Here is a 27,422-nt window from a genome sequence, read left to right as displayed (position 1 = left end):
TGATGCAAAGTTAATAATGATAGTGCAACATACTTGTGGCACTGCCGTTTAGGTCATATTGGTGTAAATCGCATGAAGAAACTACATGCAGATGGATTTTTGGAATCACTTGATTGTGAATCATTTGATACTTGCGAACCATGCCTCATGGGCAAGATGACTAAAACTCCGTTCTCCGGAACAATGGAGCGAGCCAATGACTTATTGGAAATAATACATACCGATGTATGCGGTCCAATGAGTGTTGAGGCACGCGGCAAGTATCATTATTTTCTCACCTTCGTAGATGATTTGAGCAGATATGGGTATATCTACTCGATGAAACACAAGTCTAAAACATTTGAAAAGTTCAAAGAATTTCACAGTGAAGTGGAGAATCATCGTAAAAAGAAAATAAAGTTTCTACAATCTGATCGCGCAGGCGAATATTTGAGTTACGAATTTGGCCTTCATTTAAAACAATGTTGAATAGTTTCACAACTCACGCCACCTGGAACACCACAGCGTAATGGTGTGTCCGAACATCGTAACCGTACTTTATTAGATATGGTGCGATCTATGATGTCTCTTACCGATTTACCACTATCATTTTGGGGTTATGCATTAGAGACAGTTGTATTCACATTAAATAGGGCACCGTCTAAATCCGTTGAGACGACACCGTATGAACTGTGGTTTGGCAAGAAACCTAAGCTGTCGTTTCTTAAAGTTTGGGGTTGTGAAACTTATGTCAAAAGGCATCAGCCTAATAAGCTCGAACCCAAATCGGAGAAGTGCGTCTTCATAGGATACCCTAAGGAAACAATTGGGTACACCTTCTACCACAGATTAGAAAGGCAAGATCATTGTTGCTAAGAATGGGTCCTTTCTAGAGAAGGAGTTGATCTCGAAAGAAGTGAGTGGGAGGAAAGTAGAACTTGATGAGGTAATTGTACCTTCTCTCGAATTGGGAAGTAGCACATCACAGAAAACCGTTCCCGTGATGCCTACACCAACTAGAGAGGAAGCTAATGATGATGATCATGAAACTTTAGATCAAGTTACTACTGGACTTCGTAGGTCAACCAGAACACGTTCCGCACCAGAGTGGTACGGTAATCCTGTCCTGGAAGTCATGTTATTAGACCATGGCGAACCTACGAACTATGAAGAAGTTGTAATGAGCCCTGATTCTGACAGATGTCTTGAGGCCATGAAATCTGAGATAGGATCCATATATATGAACAAAGTGTGGAATTTGGTGGACTTGCCCGATGATCGGCAAGCCATTGAGAATAAATGGATCTTCAAGAGGAAGATGGACGCTGATGGTACTGTTACTATCTACAAAGCTCGACTTGTTGCAAAAGGTTTTCGACAAGTTCAAGGTGTTGACTACGATGAGATTTTCTCACTCGTAGCGATGCTTAAGTCTATCCGAAGCATGTTAGCAATTGCCGCATTTTATGAAATCTAGCAAATGGATGTCAAAAGAAAAAGGTTTTGTCGATCCTAAAGGTGTTAACAAAGTGTGGAAGCTCCAACGATCCATTTATGGACTGGTGCAAGCATCTCGGAGTTGGAATATACGCTTTGATCAGGTAATCAAAGCATATGGTTTTATACAGACTTTTGGAGAAGCCTGTATTTACAAGAAAGTGAGTGGGAGCTCTGTAGCATTTCTGATATTATATGTGGATGGCATATTGTTGATTGGAAATGATGTAGAATTTCTAGAAAGCATAAATGAGTGTTTGAAAGGAGTTTTTCAAACAAAGACCTCGGTGAAGCTGCTTACATATTGGGTATCAAGATCTATAGAGATAGATCAAGACGCTTGATAAGAATTTCGATGAATACATACCTTGATAAGATTTTGAAGGAGTTAAAAATGGATCAGTCAAAGAAGGAGTTCTTGCCTGAGTTGTAAGGTATGAAGTTGAGTAAGACTCAAAACCCGACCACGGCAGAAGATATAGAGAGAATGAAAGTCATTCCCTATGCCTCAACCATAGGTTCTATAAAGTATGCCATGCTGTATACCAGACCTATTGTGTACCTTGCCATGAGTTTGGGAAGGGGGTACAATAGTGATCTAGGAGTAGATCACTGGACAGCGGTCAAAATTATCTTAGGTACCTTAAGAGGACTAAGGAAATGTGTCTCGGTTATGGAGGTGACAAAGAGTTCGTCGTAAAGGGTTAAGTCGATGCAAGCTTTGACACTGATCCGGATGACTCCGAGTCTCAATCTGGATACATATTGAAAGTGGGAGCAATTAGCTAGAGTAGCTCCATGCAGAGCATTGTAGACATAGAAATTTGCAAAATACATACGGATCTAAATGTGGCAGACCCGTTGACTAAACCTCTCTCACAAGCAAAACATGATCACATCTCAGTACTCTTTGGGTGTTAATCACATAGTGATGTGAACTAGATTATTTACTCTAGTAAACTCTTTGGGTATTGGTCACATGGTGATGCGAACTATGGGTGTTAATCACATAAAGATGTGAACTATTGTTGTTAAATCACATGGCGATGTGAACTGGATTATTGACTCTAGTGCAAGTGGGAGACTGAAGGAAATATGCCCTAGAGGCAATAATAAAGTTGTTATTTTATATATCCTTATATCATGATAAATGTTTATTATTCATGCTAGAATTGTATTAACCCGAAACTTGATACATGTGTGGATACATAGACAAAACACCGTGTCCCTAGTAAGCCTCTACAAGACTAGCTCGTTAATAAAAGATGGTTAAGTTTCCTAACCATAGACATGTGTTGTCATTTGATGAACGAGATCACATCATTAGGAGAATGATGTGATGGACATGACCCATCCGCTAGCTTAGCATATTGATCGTTCAGTTTTATTTCTTTTGCTTTCTTCATGTCAAATACATATTCCTTCGACTATGACATTATGCAACTCCCGGATATCGGAGGGATACCTTGTGTGCTATGAAACGTCACAATGTAACTGGGTGATTATAAATATGCTCTACAGGTATCTCCTAAGGTGTTTGTTGGGTTGGAATAGATCGAGATTAGGATTTGTCACTCCGAGTATCGGAGAGTTATCTCTGGGCCCTCTCGGTAATGCACATCATAATAAGCCTTGCAAGCAATGCGACTAATGAGTTAGTTGCGGGTTGATGTATTACTGAACGAGTAACGAGACCTACCGGTAACAGGATTGAACTAGGTATGAAGATACCGACGATCGAATCTCGGGCAAGTAACATACCGATGACAAAGGGAATTACGTATGTTGTCATTGCAGTACGACCGATAAAGATCTTCGTAGAATATGTAGGAACCAATATGAGCATCCAGGTTCTGCTGTTGGTTATTGATCAGAGAGGTGTCTCGGTCATGTCTACATAGTTCTGGAACCCGTAGGGTCCGCACGCTTAATGTTCGATGATGATTTTTTATTATATGAGTTATGTGATTTGGTGACCAAATATTGCTCGGAGTCCCGGATGAGATCACAGACATGACAAGGAGTCTCGAAATGGTCAAGAGGTAAAGATTCATATATAGGACGATAGTATTCGGACACTGGAAGTGTTCCGGGGGTACCGGGTATGTATCGGGTCACCGGAAAGGGTTCCGGGCAACCCCCGGCAAATTATATGGGCCTAATGGGCCAAGAGAGGGATAGACCAGCCCGTAAGGGGCTGGTGTGCCCCCCTATAGGCCGGAATAGGAGGAGAAGGAAAGGAGGGAAGGGATAAGGAAAGGGGAGGATTCGGCCTCCCCCTCCGATGCATATGGAAGGGGGGAGGCAAACTTGCAGGAGGCGACCAAGTAGGATCCCTCCTACTTGGGGCACCCCTTGCTGCTCCCCTCCCTCTATCACCTATATATATATGGGGGGGGGGGGGGCGCACCGGTAGAACACAACAACATCTGTTAGCCCTGTGCGGTGCCTCCCCCCACAGTTTACTCCTCCGGTTATATTCACGTAGTGCTTAGGCAAAGCCCTGCGCGGATCACTTCACCATCAACGTCACCACGCCGTCGTGCTGATGGAACTCTCCCTCGACACTTTGCTGGATCAAGAGTTCGAGAGATGTCATCGAGCTGAACATGTGCTGAACTCAGAGGTGTCGTATGTTCGGTGCTTGATCGGTCGGAACGAGAAGAAGTTCGACTACATCAAACGCGTTATCAAACGCTTCTGCTTTTGGTCTATGAGGGTACATAGACACACTCTCCCCTCTTGTTGCTATGCATCTCCTAGATAGATCTTGCGTGAGTGTAGATTTTTTTTTGAAATTGCATGCTACATTTCCCAACGCGTTCCACTACAGACAACCTAGTATAGCCATTGAAATTCGTATTGATAAAAATGAAATTGACGAGTTAAACATCGCAAGGCAAGTGCTGCTAGAGCAGAGAATGGCCTAGTTGTCTATAAAAAGGTAGGGAAAATAGCTAAGACGGGCTAGGCGTGTTTACTACAACATGCTTAATACATCAGTTGTACAAAACATAGCCACTACAACTGGTATTGGTAAGATTGAACTGGCCAGTTCATACTTGGTAAGTCCTAAGGGGTAGTTGCTGGGGCACTTCATATGGGCCAGAGCGCGCCCCAAGTCAGCGGCGGCGGAGGCAAGGTTTTCCTCTGGGTCGAAGCGTGGATCAGTGTCGCCGACATGTGTACCTACAAGAAGCAAGTAAATGTTACAAGCTAAACTGCAATTGCACAAATGATGTAAAATATTGTAACACATGGGATGCAACTAATCTCAACGGCAAACAACAACATCGCCCATTATGGCCTTGCTTAAGCACATGGAAAGGCATGTTAACTACAACAGGGTTAGCATCCACCAAAGATAGCAAATGGAAATAAAACGACAACATCTCTAGTCATATCTTCATTGCAAAGAGTAGCACGGTAGCAAAGGGACATATTAAAAAATAGATATAATTGTTAATTACAACAGGCTTACAACATCCTAAGTCATGTATTGTAAGTTTATAGCTGGTATTGGTGAAATTGAGCTGGACAATTCATACTTGAACATCACACAGTGTGCAGTACTGAAATAAAGAAGGCACGTTTAACTATAGACAACCTAGTATAGCCATTGAAACTCGTACTGATAAAAATGCAATTGACAAAGTTAAACATCGCAAGGCAAGTGCTACTAGAGCGGAGAATGGCTCAGTTGTCTATAAAAAGGTAGGGAAAATAACTAAGACGGGTTAGGCATGTTTACTACAACATGGCTAATACATCAACCGTACAAAACATAACCATTGCAACTGGTATTGGTAAGATTGAACTGGTCAGTTCTTACCTGTTAAGTCCTGAGGGGTAGTTGTTGCGGCATTTCATATGGGCTAGAGCCCGCCCCAAGTCGGCGGCGATGGAACGAGGTGTTCCTTCGGGTCGAAGTGTGGATCAGTGTCGCTAACATGTGTACCTACAAGAAGCAAGTAAATGTTACAAGCTAAACTACAAGTGCACAAATGATGTAAAATACTATAAGACATGGGATGCAGCTAACCTCGATGGAAAACAACAGCATCGCCCGTTATGGCCCTGCGTAAGTACATGGAAAGGCATGTTCACTAGAATAGGGTTAACATCCACTAAAAATAGCAAATGGAAATAAAACGACTTCATCTCTAGTGATATCTTCATTGCAGAGAGTAGCACGGTAGCAAAGAAATAGATTAAAAATGGATACAACTGTTAATTATAATAGGCTTAACAACATCCTTAGTCATGTATTGTAAGTTTGTAGCTGGTATTGGAGAAATTGACTTGGACAATTCATACTTGAACTTCACACAGTGTGCAGTACTGAAATAAACAAGGCATGTTTAACTACAGACAACCTAGTCTAGCCATTGAAACTGGTATTGATAAAAATGCAATTGACAGAGCTAAACATCGCATGGCAAGTGCTGCTAGAGCAGAAAATGACCCAGTTGTCTATAAAACGTAGGGAAAATAACTAAGACGGGTTAGGCCCATTTACTACAACATGCTTAATACATCAACCATACAAAACATAGCCATTGCAACTCGTATTGGTAGGATTGAACTAGTCAGTTCATACTTGCTAAGTCCCGAGGGGTAGTTGTTGGGGCACTTTATCTGGGCGAGAGCCCGCCCCAAGTCGGCGGCGGCGAAGGCGAGGCGTTCCTCCGGGCTGACACGCACAACAACCATCGCGCCATCGACCGCTATCAGCTCCTCAACCTCCACGTGATATGTGGTTGAGCTTACGCGGCGATGCTCTGGAGTGGGGCGATGGGGATTTGGAGGCATGAGGATGTTTCGCAGGCGTCATTTAATCCATCAGGCCGGGGCCGTGATAGAGATCGGTGGGTTACCTGGCTGGATCGACGAGGCTAGGGCAGAATGTAGATGTGGTTGAAGTTGTGGTTGCGGTGGCGACAGTTTGAGCTATCGGGAGGGGTCAGGGTGGGGAGATACTACATAAATGTGATGGGTGGGGATGTGGTGGGAGGAATAAATTTTGAAATAGCGCGCCTAATGAAAATTTACTGCGAAACTCGAAACTTGGGCAGGGGAAACACACAACACAAATGAAGCGCGTAAAATACTCATGTGTCAGAAAAGAGAAATTTGGCAGATCCCGTCTCCAAAAAATTCTACATGTGTAGTTGATTAAATCGGTCAATGGCAGTCGTCATGGTACGCTTGCGTTATTAGAAAATATCGCACAGGTAACTGACTTATGGATCATTAAAACAAAAACGCAGACGGTACGCCATAGAAACCGTGTGTTTTGTGACATTCTAATAATTCTTATATCTATCAGCATCTACAGCCGCAACTGCAAATTTCAAAATCTCTTTCATTGTAGCAGGGTTATTCACTGTACATGAACGAGGAAAAGGTGACACTCAATGATCAATCATCGGTTTATGAAATGCAATCAAGTGTAAACATGCCTCGCTCACACAGCCAAAATTGATCCTATGCAACAAAAGAGAAGCTTGTTGTCATCTGCTGGCGCGGCTATTTAAGACGGTGTGTGGCCAACTCGCGCAACGAGGTGGGACTAAAAACCAGCTGCGGCCAGCTCGTCTCCAGTGGTTCGCGTGGCTGCTAGTGGATGTTTTAGGAGGATTTAGGGTCGGGTTACGGCTAAAAAACTTCAGCGAACACATGCTAAGCAATCCTCAAAGCCGTAAAGGATGCGCTTATCGACATTGTATGTTAATAATAGATAGTACCAACTTAAATTCCTAGATACTAGTAATTTTCTCTAAACTAGTAAGTACCACTGGTAGATGCTCGTAATTAATTATACAAATTTATGGGCGACACACGCACTAACTACTTCTCACATGCTGGCCAGACGTAATCGTTCCCCTTATCGGCCTTGTCAGTGGCAGCCCACCGTGCTTGGATCTCTGCACAGTTGTCATCAGCGTCGCAGTAGCTACCGCGGTGATCCTGGCAGGTGGAGGCGTTAGGGCATGATGGCCAGATGTCATCGTTCTCCTTCCCGGCCTTGTCGACGGTGCGTGCTTGGATCTCCGTCAAGCTCTCCTCAGCAGGGCGTGTGGCCTCTTCTTTCTTGCGGCGGCGGGACTCTCTTTTCTTGACTACTTTCTGCCTTTTCCGCTCCTTTTATGCGGCTTTGGCCGCTTCTTGCTCCACAGCCCATTCGGCCATGGCAGCTTCAAAGTACGCCCACGTAGGTGTGCGTCCACGGGCGGTGATGAACTCGGCGCGGCGGGATGCCATCGCTTCCTTACTACTTAGTGTGCGTCGCAGGCAACGAGGAACTCGGCACGGGGGGATGCCATCGCTTCCTTACCACTTAGTGTGCGGCGCAGTGGCATGGACAACGCTTAGAGAGAGCTTTGGGGCGGAGTGGCCGAACAACCGTACAGTGCAGCGGTTTTTTAGAGCTCAAGGACAAACGACGAAGGAAATTTGGCTTCCCCTACAATCTTTGTCTTTCATTATCGCACACAGTTCATCTCCGTCGCCTCTAGAAACCGTGTGCGCTCACCCTATTGTGTGTTGCGTTCTAATTGGCCAGAACCCCAGCCACGCGGATCATGCGTGTGCACCATAGGATGCACCGCGACCGAACGGTAGTCCACATCCCTCGCATCACACCCGTGCAGCTGTAGCTGGATTGGATTTATCTGTGCTAAATGTCTAGAAAATGCCGCCTAAATATGGTAAATGAGCCCAGAAAAGTGCCAAATTTGAACACGATGATTTGCAGGGTGTATGTTCATCATAGAAAAAACTCAAGGACAAAGGACGAAGGAAACTTTGATTCCCTTTCAATCTTGGTGATTTCCTTCTCGAAACCACAAAACTTCCTCGGCGATGGTTCGATTTACAAAGAGCATGCATGACGACATAAGCCAAACCTTCTCAATTTTTTACCAGGGCATGCCGAGCCATACCATGGCGCCATGCCAGGCGTCATGTTTTTCAAGCATGTCTTTCATTTTTTCTATAGTTAAAAAACAAATAAACGACATGTTTGTGGTTGACTCTTGCCACACATATCCTTGAAGTCTCTCTCCATTCCTTGTAAAAGGCATGATTATTTACTAAATACCACAAGCATGGTTTTCAAGACCATTTTTTTGCATTTTTCATGCACCGATTATTTGAATTTGAATCATGTGCATTAATGCCTAGAAAATGCATATAATTTCCTAAATATGGTAAATGAGCCCGAAAAAATGTCCAATTTGAACACGGTGATCTTTAGGGTGTATGCTTATCGTAGAAAAAATTCAAGGACGAAGGAACTTTGGATTCCCCTTCAATCTTGGTGAATTCCCTCTCGAAACCACGAAACTTCCTTAATGATGGTTCGATTTATGAAGTGTGCATGACGACATAAGCCAAACATTCTCAAATTATTACCAGGGCATGGTAAGACCATATCATGGGACCATGCCAGGCGTCATGGTTTTCAAGCATGTCTTTCAATTTTCCATAGTTGAAAACCCAACAAACAACACGTTTGTGGTTGACACTTGCCACACATATCCTTGAAATCCCTGCCCATTCCTTATAAAAGGTATGAGAATTTACTAAATACCACGAGCATGGTTTTCCAGACCGTTTTTGTGCACTTTTTCATGCATCAATTGTTTGAATTTGAATTATGTGCATTAATGCCTAGAAAATGCACGTAATCGCCTAAATATGGTAAATGATCCCAGAAAAGTTCCAAATTTGAGCACGGTGATCTGCAGGGTGTATGTTCATCATAGAAAAAAACTCAAGGACAAAGGACGCATGAAATTTGGATTCCCCTTCAATCTTGGTGATTTCCCCTCGAAACCACGAAACTTCCTCGGTGATGGTTATATTTATGAAGAGCGTGCATGACAACATAAGCCAAACATTCTCAAATTTTTATCAGGGCATGGTGAGGCCATACAGTGGCACCATTCCAGGAGTCATTTTCAAGCATGTCTTTCATTTTTCTATAATTGAAAAACCAATAAATGAGATGTTTGTGGTTGACTCTTGCCACACATATCCTTGAAATCTTTGCCCATTCCTTGTAAAAGGCGTGAGAATTTACTAAATATCACGAGCATGGTTTTCCAGACTATTTTTGTGCACTTTTTCATGCACCAATTGTTTGAATTTGAATTATGTGCATTAATGCCTAGAAAATGCACATAATCGCCTAAATATGCTAAATGAGCCCGGAAAAGTGCGAAATTTGAACACGGCGATCTGTAGGTTATATGTTGATGAGGGAAAAAACTCAAGGAGAAAGGACGAATGAAATTAGGATTCCCCTTCAATCTTGGTGATTTCCCTCTCGAAACCACGAAACTTCCTCGATGATGGTTCGATTCATGAAGAGCGTCCATGACGACATAAGGCAAACCTTCTTAAATTTTACCAGGGCATGGTGATGCCATATTATGGCACCATGCCAGGTGTCGTGTTTTTCAAGCATGTTTGTCATTTTCTATAGTTGAAAAATCAATAAACGACACGTTTGTGGTTGACTCTTGACACACATATCGTTGAGATCTCTGCCCATTTCTTGTAAAATGATGGGAATTTACTAAATACCACGAGCATGGTTCTCCAAGCCATTTTTTGCACTTTTCCATGTGCCGATTGTTTGAGTTTTAGTTATGTGCATTAATGCCTAGAAAATGCACATAATGGAGAAAATATAGTAAATGAGTCCACAAAAATCCAAATTTGAACATGGTTCATTGGAGGGGGTATGCTGATCGTAGAAAAAAACTGAAGGACAAACGAGGAAGGAAATTCGGTGCTTTATTATCGCACACGGTTCATCTCCGTCGCCTCTGCGAACCGTGTTTGTTCACCCGCACGTCAAAAAGAAACAAGAAAACCCTCACCCCTCCCCACTCCATCCCCACTCACTTGTCACGCACTCCTCCGCAACTCTGCACCTCATCAACTCCTCTCGCGGCGGCCACCCCTTAGCTCCACGGCTGTCGCACTCCAAACGACACAGGATTTCGCCCCTACCGCTTGTCGCCGGCTATTTGCACGGACTTGCACCAACTTTCTGGACTCTGGTCGATTGGGGTTTTCTGGGGGATTGGACCGGGGATTTTTCTCATGGAGAAGGTAACTAATTTTGCGAAATATCCTCTCATCTCTTTTCATAGTTCATCTGACCCTGTTAATACCGACTGAAATCACCGTGGATTCCTTTTCTTCTAGCTGATTCGAGGGTTTTCATTTAAGTGTCCACAGCGCGAGTTAAATCAGGCCAGTGTGGTCGCCGCCAGTCGAAAACGAAGTTCTATCTCACCATACGAGATCATATGGGAGCGTTCGGTTTGTTCAATCTCATCCTACCACGGTTGGTATGGCCTAAATTTATGAACATATATTGTATATTGCTACATTTGGATAAAATATACGGTGCCACATGCAGCCTAGACGTCGAAGACGATTTTTTTCTAGATTAGGCAAATTAATGATGTATTGTTCATTCAGTTACTCTCATATTTGCATAAAATCTTTATTACATTATCTTTTTAATTATGTAATTTTGTACTTTGTTTCAGCTATATATTGTTCTGTTCTCTCAATTACTCCCATATTTGCATGTTGCTCTATTATTTCAATATATGTAACGATCTTAATTTTCATTTCAAGCAGTACATCCCTTGCTTTCCAAGAACACACGTAGAAGGAAATCTTGGCCTTTACTTTGTTGATGACTCCATGTATGTCATATTGACAACTCAACATGGGTTTACAATGACAGTTAGGGTAAAAACTTGATAAAGATGGTCACTCCTATTTTGATGCGGACCTTTGGAGAAAAAATTGTAAGTTTTATGAACTAAAAGTTGGCAATAAAATTCTAGTGTGTGCACCGCAGCCTAGTCTAATTAACAAGGATGTTTACTTTCCTAACGTCATCAGCCAATCACAGCCTGATCGAGGTTAGTGTTCTGTCAATTTTCTCCATGTTGGCATATAACTTAGCAAAATCGGGGTATTTGTTCTGACTAACTGATCACTATTTAAGCAACCAATTGTGATTTCATTTTCGGACTTTGTTCCGAGGCTGTAACAAATTCTAATTACCAATTTGTGCCCATTATTCTTCTGCCTTGTTCTGAATAAATAATACCTTCTACCTTTTAAATAGGATATGTTGGATGCATAGTTAATGATCTGTATGTTACTCAGCATACCAAATTTCACTGAAAAGATTTAGAGCATGTCATAAAATTTGTTGATAATCTGATAGAGATAGCACAACATATGAACACTAGATTTGGGATGGGATTAATTCTACCACTGGTGCACACATTGAACAAGACCAATTCTGTGCACAAAACGCTAGTACAAAGTTTTATTTTTATGTTGATGTTCATAAACTATATATAGCTTCCACGATATGTTACAATTGATTTTTATTCAACTTTTAAAAAAAAAATCCCGCTGCAGCTGTTCATGAATCAATTTCCCGGCGTGGTCGAATTACACACGTGTGACTGCTAATAACGCCAAAGTGATTGCAAGGTACTGCATTTCCTGCAGAAATGGAACAATTCAAATTAAAAAGTTCTCGCTTATCGTGGCAATGCATCCACATTGTAAAATTGGAGACACTATTCTACTCATGCTCTACCAAGGCACATGAGTGTTTTTCCTTTTCATTGACGAGATGCCGAGTCACTGTAATCAAGCTATTTCCAGCAGATAGTTGTGTTTGTTGGCCCTCTGCCTCTTAAAATGTGCTAGTTGTTACTATGTTAAGTATGTAGATATGGACCATATGGTTGTCAAAAAATTTAAGTTCGGAATTGTTAAGTACCGTGTTACCTAGATCTGCTTTTTGTCGAATAGTGTTACCACTATATATATGTTACTCAAATGTTGTTTGCCAAATTCTTAAATTTTCATGAAAAATATTAGTATCGTACACAGTTCATTCAGTTTAAGCGTGTGCCCGGTAGAGCAGAGGATGTCCATGTTTTCGACGTGGCGATCAGCACCGATGTCCAGAAGGCATTTGCATATTAATTGTCCATATTACAAGTTCAGATAATATACAGATAGGCCAACCCATTCAATTGTCATATTTGACATGTATGCTCAAATTGTTGGTCGAGTGCCTAGTTCGACGAGTAATTTACAAACCATTAGCTCGCTAATTTATAAGAATATAACGAACCACGCAAACACAAAAGAGCTAATGTGCACCTGACGCCGACCCAGCGCGCACAACTACCATCGTCCATCAGCATGTCGATCCTTGGCTCAGGAGGAGCGAAGGCCGCCAAGTCGATGGCCTACACACCTTGATCGATCGAGGCCGGGGTAGCCTATCGCCGGTACTGCCTCGGGCGCAACGCTCACCAAGGCAACCGCGACCGCCGGGTCTACCCCAGCGACATCTAGCGAGACGTTGTTGGCTCTCGCCAGGGCTACCGTCACGGCCCCCAGGCATGCCTTGGCAACGTCCGGTGCTGCCCGCCCCTCCATCTGGGTCATAAGCCTGCGCCTCGTGTGGCGGCCGCCACTACCATAGTTGTCCTTGCATCGTCGCGGTTCCTGCTCTGCCACCCGCACCATCCGCCGCACTCAGAACTATGCCAGCAGTATCGCCCGGTGGCGATCCCTGTCCGCTTTGAGAACGAACCTGACTAATCCGGCGGCTTGCTCGTACCGCGTTTCCTGCTTCCTCTAGCCGTCGGCGGGAGAGGCGATGCCATGACCCTCGACCGCCAAGCTGACCATCGCGCCGCAAACCTCGATTTCACCGTCGCCCAACTCCATCCCGTCGTCGGCCGTTGGGGGTATGCCAGTATGTATGGGTAACTAGCTAGCAAGGGAATCAGTAGTTAGTTGACGCCGCCGGCCATTGTTGTGATTATTTATAGCTAGCAGCTCGCTAGGGGATTGAGGGTTTTACAATTTACCCCTTGCTTCCGGGAAGTCTTCGCTGGAGGGCGGGAAGACTAAGTGGAGCACATAATTCCCAGCACACAACTGTATGTTGTTTCACGTGCTATCACACACGTGTTAACATAAGTACATGTATGTGTAACTTACAAATCATCACACGAGTACTCGCACCACGCATCATGTGTGATGCTCCTAGCCATGGTTTGCATTTTCAAAGTTTTTTGTACACACATAATCGCACACAAAACAACTGTAGCAACTGTTTGCAAGGGTTAGGGACACCGTAAATATCATCTCGTCGCTCTCTATCATCTCTTTCCTCTTGCAGCCCCCAAATCATGCCTTCTTCTCCCCTCTGTCCTCGCCTCCACAAAATCCCCCATAATAGGTCCCCATCGTATCTACTTTTCCAAACACTTTTGCCCTTGTTTTGGACTCTAACTTGCATGATTTGAATGGAACTAACCCGGACTGACGCTGTTTTCAGCAGAATTGCCATGGTGTTATTTTTGTGCAGAAATAAAAGTTTTCAGAATGACCTGAAACTTCACGGAGAATATTTTTTGGAATAAATAAAAAATACTGGCAAAAGAATCAAGACCAGGGGGCCCACACCCTGTCCACGAGGGTGGGGGCGCGCCTATCCCCCTGGGCGTGCCCCCTATCTCGTGGACCCCCTGAGGCTCCACCGACCTCAACTCCAACTCTATATATTCACGTTCGGGGAGAAAAAATAGAGAGAAGGATTCATCGCGTTTTACGATACGGAGGCGCCGCCAAGACCAAAACTCTCTCGGGAGGGCTGATCTGGAGTCCGTTAGGGCTCCGGAGAGGGGAATCCGTCGACGTCATCATCATCAACCTTCCTCCATCACCAATTTCATGATGCTCACCGCCATGCATGAGTAATTCCATCGTAGGCTTGCTGGACGGTGATGGGTTGGATGAGATTTATCATGTAATCAAGTTAGTTTTGTTAGGGTTTGATCCCTAGTATCCATTATGTTCTGAGATTGATGTTGCTATGACTTTGCTATGCTTAATGCTTGTCACTAGGGCTCGAGTGCCATGAATTCAGATCTGAACCTATTATGTTTTCATGAATATATGTGAGTTCTTGATCCTATCTTGCAAGTCAATAGTCACCTACTATGTGTTATGATCCGTTAAACCCGAAGTGACAATAATCGGGTCCACTCCCGGTGATGACCATAGTTTGAGGAGTTCGTGTATTCACTAAGTGTTAATGCTTTGGTCTGGTACTCTATTAAAAGGAGGCCTTAATATCCCTTAGTTTCCAATAGGACCCCGCTGCCACGGGAGGGTAGGACAAAAGATGTCATGCAAGTTCTTTTCCATAAGCACGTATGACTATATTCGGAATACATGCCTACATTACATTGATGAACTGGAGCTAGTTCTGTGTCACCCTATGTTATAACTGTTGCATGAAGAATCGCATCCGACATAATTATCTATCACTGATCCAATACCTACGAGCTTTTCACATATTGATCTTTTCTTAGTTACTTTTCTGTTGCCACTGTTACAATTACTATAAAACTGCTATTGTTACTTTTGCCACCGTTACCGTTACTTCCATACTACTTTGCTACTAAATACTTTGTTGCAGATATTAAGTTTCGCAGGTGTGGTTGAATTGACAACTCAACTGCTAATACTTGAGAATATTTTTTGGCTCCCCTTGTGTCGAATCAATAAATTTGGGTTGAATACTCTACCCTCGAAAATTGTTGCGATCCCCTATACTCGTGGGTTATCAAGATTATTTTCTGGCGTCGTTGCCGGGAGCATAGCTCTATTCTTTGAGTCACTTGGGATTTATATCTGCTGATCACTATGAGGAACTTGAAAGACGAAAAAACCAAGATTTAGCCCTCAACTACAAGGGGAGGTAAGGAACTGCCATCTAGCTCTGCACTTGATTCTCCTTCTGTTTTGAGTAAACTTGCGACACCTAAACCTGCTTCTGCTATTGATTTTGATATGTCGCATGTTATTGATGATGCCACTTCTGCTTTGCATGATGCTTATGATGAAACTACTTCTATGCTTGATAATACTGTGCCATTTGGTGAATTTCTTGGTGAACAACTTGCTAGGGTTAGAGAGAATGAAATTATTGAAACTGATAATATTGATGAAAGTGATGATGAAGATTCTCCCCCTAGATATGAATTGCCTGTTGTGCCTGAGGGTTATGTTATGGATGAAGAAACTGCTAGAGATTTTCTTGCTTACAATGATAGATTTGATCTTAGGAAATTATTAGCTAAGCTGGAAGTAAAGTCTTTGAATGCTAGAATGAAATATGACCCTGCTTTTGCTAGTTCACCTATTTGTATTACTGACAAGGATTATGATTTCTCTGTCGATCCTGAGTTAATTACTTTGGTTGAATCTGATCCTTTTATGGCTATGAATCTGAAACTGTTGTGGCACATCTTACTAAATTAAATGATATAGCCACCCTATTGACTCATGAGGAAAAAATTTGTTACTACTATATCCTTAAGCTATTTCCATTCTCATTAAAGGGTGATGCTAAAACATGGTTTAATTCTCTTGATCCTGGTTGTGTGCGTAGTCCCCAGGATATGATTTATTACTTCTCTGCTAAATATTTCCCTGCTCATAAGAAACAAGCTGCTTTAAGGGATATATATAATTTTGTGCAAATTGAAGAAGAGAGTCTCCCACAAGCTTGGGGGAGGCTTCTCCAATTACTTAATGCTTTGCCTGATCATACTCTCGAGAAAAATGAAATACTTGATATCTTTTATAATGGACTAACCGATGCTTCCAGAGACCACCTATATAGTTGTGCTGGTTGTGTTTTCAGGGAAAGAACTGTTGATCAAGCTGAATTGCTATTGAATAATATGTTGAGTAATGAAAATAATTGGACACATCCTGAACCAATTCCTAAGCCAACTCTGAAGAAAAGGGGTATTCTATTTCTCAGTCCTGAAGATACGCAAGAGGCAAAGAAATCTATGAAAGAAAAGGGTATTAAAGCTGAAGATGTCAAGAATTTACCACCTATTGAAGAAATACATGGTCTTGATAACCCGACACAGGTAGTAAAGGTAAATTCTCTCTATAGATTTGATGAAGGTGATATCCCTCGTTACAAGTCTGCTAGCCAATGCTTAGATGAGTTTGGTAATTTTATTGTTAAACAAGAAATCTTCAATGCTTATGTTGGTAGACAATTGAAACGTAATGCTTATATGATTGAACACTTGAGTGATTAAATGTCTAGAGTTAAAGGTGAACTTAAACTTATTAGTAAACATGCTTCTATGGTTACCACTCAAGTAGAACAAGTGCTTAAAGCTCAAAATGATTTGCTCAATGAATTAAATAATAAGAAAAATGATAATATTGTTAGAGTTATGACTAGAGGGGGTAAAATGACTCAGGAACCTTTGTATCCTGAGGGCCACCCTAAGAGAATTGAGCAAGATTCTCAGAGAACTAATGTTGATGCACCTAGTCCTTCTAAGAGTAAGAAAAAGAAAAATGATAGGACTTTGCATGCTTCTAGTGAACCTATTGTTGACACACCTGAGAATTCCAATGATATTTCTATTTCTGATGCTGAAACACAATCTGGTGATGAACATGAACCTAGTGATAATGTTAATGATGATGTTCATGTTGATGCTCAACCTAGCAACAACAATGATGTAGAAATTGAACCTGCTGTTGATCTTGATAACCCACAATCAAAGAATCAACATTATGATAAGATAGACTTCGTTGGTAGGAAGCACGGTAAAGAAAGTGTGACGACCCCGATTCAATCGTCCACTAATCATGCACGCAAACGTGTACGATCGAGATCAGGGACTCACGGGAAGATATCACAACACAACTCTAAAACATAAATAAGTCATACAAGCATCATAATACAAGCCAGGGGCCTCGAGGGCTCGAATACAAGTGCTCGATCATAGACGATTCAGCAGAAGCAACAATATCTGAGTACATACATAAGTAAACAAGTTTGCCTTAAGAAGGCTAGCACAAACTGGGATACAGATCGAAAGAGGCGCAGGCCTCCTGCCTGGGATCCTCCTAAACTACTCCTAGTCGTCGTCAGCGGCCTCCACGTAGTAGTAGGCAGCTTCGGTGTAGTAGGATTCGTCGTCGACGGTGGCGTCTGGCTCCTGGGCTCCAGCATCTGGTTGCGACAACCAGGAAGAAAGGAAAGAGGGGAAAAGGGGGAGAAAAGCAACCGTGAGTACTCATCCAAAGTACTCGCAAGCAAGGATCTACGCTACATATGCATGGGTATCTATGTAAAGGGGTAATATCGGTGGACTGAACTGCAGAATGCCAGAATAAGAGGGGGATAGCTAGTCCTGTCGAAGACTACGCTTCTGGCAGCCTCCATCTTGCAACATGTAGAAGAGAGTAGATGGTAAGTTCACCAAGTATCATAGCATAGCATAATCCTACCCGGCGATTCTCTCCTCGTCGCCCTGTGTGAGAGCAATCACCAGGTTATATCTCGCACTTGGAAGGGTGTGTTTTATTAAGTATCCGGTTCTAGTTGTCATAAGGTCAAGGTACAACTCCAAGTCGTCCTGTTACCGAAAATCACGACTATTCGAATAGATAAACTTCCCTGTAGGGGTGCACCACATTACCCGACACGCTCGATCCCCTTTGGCCGGACACACTTTCCTGGGTCATGCCCGGCCTCGGAAGATCAACACGTCGCAGCCCCACCTAGGCACAACAGAGAGGTCAGCACGCCGGTCTAAATCCTATGCGCGCAGGGGTCTGGGCCCATCGCCCATTGCACACCTGCACGTTGCGTACGCGGCTGGTGAGCAGACCTAGCAACCTCCATTACAAAGGAAGTTGCGTTACGCGGTCCAACTCGGCGCGCGCCGCTTAGTCACTGACGTCACGAAGGCTTCGGCTGATACCACGACGCCGGTTGCCCATATCTTGTCCCACGTGGCGGTTAGTGCGTATAAGGTCAACGACCCAACTCAGATCAAATACCAAGATCTCGTTAAGCATGTTATTATGAAGTAACCGCGGACGCCTACCAGGGCCAGGCCCACCTCTCTCCTAGGTGGTCTCAACCTGCCCAGTTGCTCCGCCATAAAGATCCACCCAGAGGGCCGTCAGGACAAAGGTCCTTTCAGCCCCCAATCCGTGAATCACTCGTGGGTACTCTATGAGCCGACCCGACTTTAGTCACCACATGTATCATATATTATGTATATAAGTATATACCCATGAGCACCTCCCGAGTGATCACGACCCGATAGTATAGAATAGCAGACGGACAAGAATGTAGGGCCACTGATGGAGAACTAGCATCCCATACTAAGCATTTAGGATTGCAGGTAAGGGTAACAACAGTAGTAGCAAAGACAGGCTATGCAGCAGAATGGGATTAACCGAAAGTAGTAACATGCTACACAACTCTAATGCAAGAAGTAGAGAGAAGGAATAGGCGATATCTGGTGATCGGGGGGGCTTGCCTGGTTGCTCTGGCAAGTAGGGGTCGTCAACAATGTAGTCGATCGGGGCACCAGCAGCGGCGTCAGTCTCGTAGTCTACCGGAGAGAAGAGGGGTAAGAAACAATGAATACAATGCAAACAGATGCACAACGATGCATGACATGACAACGAACAATGCTAGGCATGCCCTAACGCGGTAGGAGGTGATACCGGCAAAGGGGGGAAACATCCGAAAAAGTATCACCGGTGTTTCACGTTTGCGGACAGATGATCCAAAGGGGTAAAGTTGCGTGTTCGCTATGCTGGGGATGTGTGGCGGACGAACGGGATGCTTATCCGGATTCGTCTCGTCGTTCTGAGCAACTTCCATGTACAAAGTTCTTCCATCCGAGCTATGGTTTATTTTATATTAATTTTAAAAGATTTAAATCATTTTAGCATTTATTTAATTATTTTAAATCAACATTATCCAGAATAGTGCATGCTGACGTCATCATGATGTCAGCATTCAACAGAACGTTGGCTGGGTCAAACTAACGTGTGGGTCCCGCATGTCATTGACTGTTTAATTAATTATCAATAATTAATTAGGTTAATATAATCAAGATTAATTAATTTAATTAATTCTTTAATTAATTAATATTTTTATTTATTTATTTATTTTAAATTCTTTTTTAATAACGTTCTGGGGCTGGGCCCCTACTGTCATAGGCCTGGGGGGCCTTAGTGGGTACGCGGTAGGAGGGCGACGGGTTACGGGGCGGGCGGCGCCAGGCGCCCGACGAGGCAGACCCGGGCACGCGGGTGACGGCCGCCGGGCGCGGCGGGGTGAGGCCACCGCGACAGGGCGGGGCAAGGGGCAGGAGCAGGGTGCGGGGGCCGGAGCGCCGGCGTTGGCCGCGGGCATGGCGGCGTCGCCGGCGCAAGGGGGTGCAGGAGCGGGGCGGCTGTGGGTGCCGTTCGGCGGGCGTGACCTTAGGCGCGAGCGGCGCGGGCATGGCCGGCACGGGCAGGGGAGCCCAATGCGTTCACGGTCGGATCTGAGCGCGGGGTACAGAGGCGCGATGGCCGGGGCGAACGCGAGCTCGGGCAAGTTCGGGGCTGCGCGTACAGCTAGCGAACGGCGTCGAGAGAGAGAGAGGAGGAAGCGGGGGCTCACGTTGAGCCTGTAGAGGTGCAAAGCGGGCTCGGGGTAGGCTCGACGGCGACGAAATCGGCGACGACGCGCGGGTGGCCGAAGGTTGAAGAAGACGTCGACGAGCTCGATGCAGAGGCGCTCCTGGTCAGGTGACTCATCGGGGAGGAAGAGGAGGTCGAAGCGGTCCTGTGCCGGCGGTCGAGGGCGACGGGGTCGAGCGGCGGGACTCGGCATGGATCGAGCCCGATCCCGATCCAGATCGGGAGGAGGCAGAGGGAGTCCAGCGGGGAGGGGGACGAGGAAGCGATCCGGCGAGGCGGCACCGACAACGAGCAGGTCGAGGACGAGTGCTGCCTCGGGGATGGCGGGGCGACGGGGATGGGCGCCGTTCAGATCCAGGGTGCGAGGGGGAGTGAGAGGGGATCGGGGAGGGTAGAGGCTAGGGTTCGGGTGTCGGCAGGCCATATAGGCCAAGGGCGCGGTTGGGCCAGTGGGCCGGCGGGCTGGGTCATGGCCCAGTTGGCCACGGGGGGGGGGGGGGGGGTTCTGTTTTTATGTGTTTTTTGTTTGACCTTTTACCTTTTATCTATTTTTCCTTTCTAACTTAGTTTCTATTTATTTAAGTTTTATAATATACCGAATCAGCACCTAAATTAGTATCATTAATATAGGCCACTGCCAAACCTAGTTTGATACCAAAACAAGTTAGTTTAATATTTTTATAATTTAAAAAGCAATTAAATTGTTATTTCAGCCGCTGTTTTTATTTAGCTTAGGGCATTTAAACATTTTGAAAAAGGTTGGTTCCAACACCAAAATAAGTTAGGGATTATTTTCCACATGATGAACATTTTAGTTTTCATGTTTGAGAATTTTATAATTTCACTTATTATTTGAATTTGAATTTGAACCGGATTTGGATCAACGTGAGATTAGTAACAGTAATGGTGGTGACGTGGCATCATTAGCGTGGGATTACTGTAGCTTAATTATCCAGACGTCACAATTCTCCTCTACTACAAGAAATCTCGTCCCGAGATTTAAGAGGTGAAGTAAGGGGGAAAGTTCTGGCTACGAAATTCTAACGAGTCTTCTCGGTCTTGGTTGCTCTTCTCGAAGAAGTTGATCCATTACATTGTCATCTTCATTTCTCTGCATCGATGCCTCATGATGAAGTTGTCGTCCTTTCTTCAGGATCTCCATCGAACTTACGAAAAGAGAAGGGGGAAAGACTCGGGAACGACGGAGCTCAACACACGTTAGGTACTTGGGGGCTATCTTAGTGAATATCTCTCGAGTTGAAATTCAAGAAAGTTATTGAGAGCAAGGTAAAAAGGCGCAATTAGAAATTTCAAGCGAATAGGCAATCGTTCGTTGCCTAAAACAAAGTGTGAAATGGTTTTAGAGCAACGGGAATAATTATTATGTCTGATACCAGAATTGATGATCTCTTGGAAGGTGGCTCATGAATTACAAGCCAAACGCGAGGAATAACTTTTAGAAACTGAGGCGTACAGGAGAGTCAGGTTTCGATCCCGTGGAATTGTGGGTTATGGGCCCACCATGTGGGTTAAAAGTAGTAGGAGCGGTGACATCTTGCGTGGTCATGATAGCAAGACATGTCAGAGGGTAGCCTGTCGATTATGTCAGCAACAACGTCGGTACCAAGGGCGGGGGAAGAAGGGAACCATTTTCCTGCTCATTAAACGAGGCGGACCAATAGGCAAAGTTCTCGTCCATCGGTGGCTACCGGAATGTCATCAACAATAGTAACAGGGTCTTGCTGACAGAATTGTACACCAAGGTGTTTACATAAGCAGGATAATATTACAGCTTAGATCATATAGACCACAAGAAAGGTTATACAAAACAATGGAAAGGAAAATGTGATTATCCGATTAAATAGAACAATGGAAAGGAAAATGTGTTTAAACACATATGTCAAGGGTATATCCTTCCCAAGGATAAGCAAAGCATGATATCCATGATAGGATACACAGTAGAAAACTATTTAGGTAAGGGTAGAGGAATTCGACGACATTACCCATGCAACGGTGTTTGGATAATTGAGCAAGAAACATTTAGCATTGGGCTTCAAATGTTCTTGTTGAAAATCGGAGTACCACAGACATGCTTCGAGATAGCATTGACATGGTCTTCAAGCAAAGGACAAACTTGGATACACAAGGGATTCATCAGGAACAACTTAAAGATTAAGTCTTACAATTTCCTCACGGAAGAATGGTTAACCTTGCTAAAAAGGAAACTATAACAACAGGTCCTTCGGCCAGGTGTGCTAGGCATGACATCACCTTACCGGTATATAAGGACCAATGTTATAACTCCTGGAAATATGTACCAACCATCATATCCGACCGAGATTCAGATCTGATTGGTGTCAGGATACCTCAGACTTAGGATACCTGAGAAGAAAAGGCGCAACACAATTGACGAGATGACATTGTAAAATTCTTAGGAAATGAAATATGGGAGCGAGTTCCGAAACAAGAGTTCATCATTAAACTAAGGAGAGGATGAGGGCGTGGCTGATGGACTCAGCGACAATTCATTGAGATTTCCAAAAAGATGGACTTCCACAATTATGTGAAAAAGGTGCTAGCATTGGACATACCAAGTATATAACGAAGTATGATCGAGGAAAACATCCACAATTTAAACATTGGACGAAAATGCACCTGGAAATATGGACCAAGTAGCACGAACAATGTTGTAATGGTGATTCGGTAACCAAAAGACCTAGAATGAAGCTATCGACCATTACTTCAAAGCAATAGGGTTGAATTCTTGAATTCGCACGTCATAGCTCAATTATCGGTTTTCCGGTTAGAAACAACACGGGGACCAAGGAATGAATGGAGATGACGAGAAGTATACTTGCATCAAGAATTTTTAGGAGGTGGTGAAATTCTCATGACATTCTTAGCATAAAGATGGTAATACTCCAAGGTAAAGAAGAACAAATGCTGGATAGCAAGCATCTCAAGGTATAACACAAGACATGGACAAGTTTGTGTTGGAGGGAAGGCAATAAAGTGGTCGATGACAACACAAATCATCGAGGGCAAGGATGGTATTTCTCATCATGAATTCAATTGATATCCTAGAAGATCTCAGAATGCTGATGATGATCACGACACAATTGTCGAGAGATTTCATGCAAGTGTAACCGATCGGCGATGGCATTAAGTCAAAGAAATGATGAAGCGAAAGGTTATTGGAACCAAGGATAGGACACATACTCGAAATGAAGCTTGTTGTTCAAGGCGAAATGATATGACGAGTAAGATCAACATAGGGTCAGCTCGCCGTCGAAAATTGTGCTCCGTGAAGAAGGACCGGGTAGCACAGTTAAAAATTAGCACAATAATGATATAGTCAATCGGGCTAGGAATGAAGTGATAGGGTACAAACTTGTAAGCAAAGAAGATTACTGAGAGTTGTTGAATTGCAGCACAGACTCGATTCAGTTGTCGGTGTCCTTGAGGGGTCCTGACAACTCAGAACCCGTGGAAGAATGGAATCGGCGAGAATAATAGTTGATGAAGAACTCATAAGAACTTATGTAGTTCCGTGCTATTCTCGCGATACCAGAGGGTAATACTCGAAGGTAGAGCAGAATAAAGGTTGAAGTGGTGTATTTATGTGCAGAGACGAGTGCGTAAACTTGTCTCAAGAATGGAAGCAAAGGGGAACAATATGGTCAGAACCACATTTGTAAATGATCAAACCACAGATACAAGATGAACTAATAACAAGGGGGAATATTTAATTGAAGAGAAGCTTTAATTATACGATCTACATCGTGTCCATGGGCATGAACATAAAGTTCAAGGTCGACTCCCACTTCTCCAATGCATAACCTTTCATTCACTTCTCACTTTTGATGAAGCTGTAGTGTAGAAATTTTATCTGGCGAAACAACAGAAGAGTATGACTCGCGAAAACTTTCGGGTTCATACAGTTTGGGGAAGGCATAGGTTCATCCCATTGGGGCATCTTAGGAGCATATACCACAAATTTCAAGAATAAATAACACAAGCTCGATAGTAGAGCATGCTTGAGAAAGCAGAGGATACAATTTACCAAAGGCATTATGTATCCGAGGAAAGGCTCACAAGCTTATTGAATATGAAGGACACTGTCGGATAAAATCCAACAAAAGATCTGGTGGTCCACAAGGGATATGATGTGTGCATCGGTACTCAACCAGAGGAAGAAAGAATGCAAAGAGATCATATCATAGAAACAACTGACTAACTCAAAGCTCAAATGCAAAGGAATTATGATTTCCAAATTCAAGGGATCAGAAGCAAATGCTCTTATTAAGGATGGATAAGTTGAATAGCCTTAGGGGTACAATCGATGGCAATTTGATTGGTCGAGATCCAACTCATGTTTAAAATGACGTCTGAGCCAGAAGGATAATTTATAAGGGTCAACTAATGATTGCATGCATTCACAGACAATAATTCATTAGGCTCAAAATGGCAAGGACAAGGGATGTCAACGAAGACTACTAGACATATGGAATTAACCATAATGCAAGCATGCAAGAATTTCAGGAGCAATATGCTACTGAGGATTTTCGGAAGATCGAATGGTATTTCGAAGACTTTTGTGAAACACATGATCAACCGGGGATGAACGAATCCTCGATAATTTGTGAGGAATTATTCGTAGGTGTAATCGTGCAGAAAAGATCTGCAAGGCAGTAAGCACAAAGGATTCTCGGAATAGCGGGTAGTTCAGGGTATCTAGTACTAACAAGAGTAATCGAGAATGAAGGTATGTATGGCAAGTATAAGTAGCTATCCATCGGGATATATCCGTGGTGCGGGTTTGCAAAAACGACAGGCACAAAGTCTAAAGAGAACATCAGAGGGTATCTTGCGAATCTTCTGGTGTAGTAGGCGATCATCTGTGACAAGGGGCTCGCCGGAAGGAAGTAATTACGAGAACCTAGAGTTAGAGTTAGCAAAATCATTTAACCCGAATAGAAGAGAGATCAGAGTCCCAGAGTATAGGTCGAGGAATAAAAGATCCTAATACCACCCAATGGCGACGTGGGCCCATAAGCCACACAGCCATGTTAGTAAAAGTTTTGCAATGACTAGACTCAACTTTGGCCAAGGAGTTGGAAAGGGGGGTTCCTACAGGCAGTCGGCTCTGATACCAACTTGTGACGCCCCCGATTCAATCGTACACTAATCATGCACGCAAACGTGTACGATCGAGATCAGGGACTCACGGGAAGATATCACAACACAACTCTAAAACATAAATAAGTCATACAAGCATCATAATACAAGCCAGGGGCCTCGAGGGCTCGAATACAAGTGCTCGATCATAGATGAGTCAGTGGAAGCAACAATATCTGACTACAGACATAAGTAAACAAGTTTGCCTTAAGAAGGCTAGCACAAACTGGGATACAGATCGAAAGAGGCGCAGGCCTCCTGCCTGGGATCCTCCTAAACTACTCCTCGTCGTCATCAGCGGCCTCCACGTAGTAGTAGGCAGCTCCGGTGTAGTAGAAGTCGTCGTCAACGGTGGCGTCTGGCTCCTGGGCTCCAGCATCTGGTTGCGACAACCAGGAAGAAAGGAAAGGGGGGAAAAGGGGGAGAAAAGCAACCGTCAGTACTCATCCAAAGTACTCGCAAGCAAGGATCTACGCTACATATGCATGGGTATCTATGTAAAGGGGCAATATCGGTGGACTGAACTGCAGAATGCCAGAATAAGAGGGGGATAGCTAGTCCTGTCGAAGACTACACTTCTGGCAGCCTCCATCTTGCAACATGTAGAAGAGAGTAGATGGTAATTTCACCAAGTATCATAGCATAGCATAATCCTGAAGGAAATATGCCCTAGAGGCAATAATAAAGTATTATATATTTCCTTATATCATGATAAATGTTTATTATTCATGCTAGAATTGTATTAACCGGAAACATAATACATGTGTGAATACATAGACAAACAGAGTGTCACTAGTATGCCTCTACTTGACTAGCTCGTTAATCAAAGATGGTTATGTTTCCTAGCCATAGACATGAGTTTTCATTTGATTAATGGGATCACCTCATTAGGAGAATGACGTGATTGACTTGACCCATTCCATTAGCTTAGCACTCGATCGTTTAGTATGTTGCTATTGCTTTCTTCATGACTTTTACATGTTCCTATGACTATGAGATTATGCAACTCCCGTTTACCGGAGGAACAATTTGTGTGCTACCAAACATCACAACGTAAATGGGTGATTATAAAGGTGCTCTACAGGTGTCTCCAAAGGTACTTGTTGGGTTGGCATATTTCGAGATTAGGATTTGTCACTCCAATTGTCGGAGAGGTATCTCTGGGCCCACTCGGTAATGCACATCACTATAAGCCTTGCAAGCATTGTGACTAATGAGTTAGTTGCGGGATGATGTGTTACGGAACGAGTAACGAGACTTGCCGGTAACGAGATTGAACTAGGTATCGAGATACCGACGATCAAATCTCGGGCAAGTAACATACCGGTGACAAAGGGAACAACGTATGTTGTTATGCGGTCTGACCGATAAAGATCTTCGTAGAATATGTGGGAGCCAATATGGGCATCCAGGTCCCGCTATTGGTTATTTACCGGAGACGTGTCTCGGTCATGTCTACATAGTTCTCGAACCCGTAGGGTCCGCACGCTTAACGTTACGATGACAGTTTTATTGAGTTTTGATGTACCGAAGGAGTTCGGAGTCCCGGATGAGATCGGGGATATGACGAGGAGTCTCGAAATGGTCGAGACGTAAAAATCGATACATTGGACGACTATATTCGGACTTCGGAAAGGTTCCGAGTGATTCGGGTATTTTTCGGAGTACCGGAGAGTTACGGGAATTCGTATTGGGCCTTAATGGGCCATACGGGAAAGGAGAGAAAGGCCTCAAAAGGTGGCCGCACCCCTCCCCATGGTCTGGTCCGAATTGGACTAGGGAAGGGGGCGCACCCTTCCTTCTTTCTCCTTCCCCCTTCCCTTCTCCCACTCCCACAAGGAAAGGAGGAGTCCTACTCCCGGTGGGAGTAGGACTCCCCCCTATGGCGCGCCTCTCCCCTTGGTCGGCTGCCTCCCCCTTGCTCCTTTATATACGGGGGCAGGGGGGCACCCCAGAGACACAACAATTGATCCTTGAGATCTCTTAGCCGTGTGCGGTGCCCCCCTCCATCATATTACACCTCGATAATACCGTTGCGGAGCTTAGGCGAAGCCCTGCGTCGGTGGAACATCATCATCGTCACCACGCTGTCGTGCTGACGAAACTCTCCCTCAACACTCGGCTGGATCGGAGTTCGAGGGACGTCA

The sequence above is a fragment of the Triticum aestivum genome, chromosome 4D, assembly GCF_018294505.1.
Source record: "Triticum aestivum cultivar Chinese Spring chromosome 4D, IWGSC CS RefSeq v2.1, whole genome shotgun sequence".
In the NCBI taxonomy this organism is placed as follows: Eukaryota; Viridiplantae; Streptophyta; class Magnoliopsida; order Poales; family Poaceae; genus Triticum; species Triticum aestivum.
Note: the sequence above shows the minus strand (reverse complement) of the source record.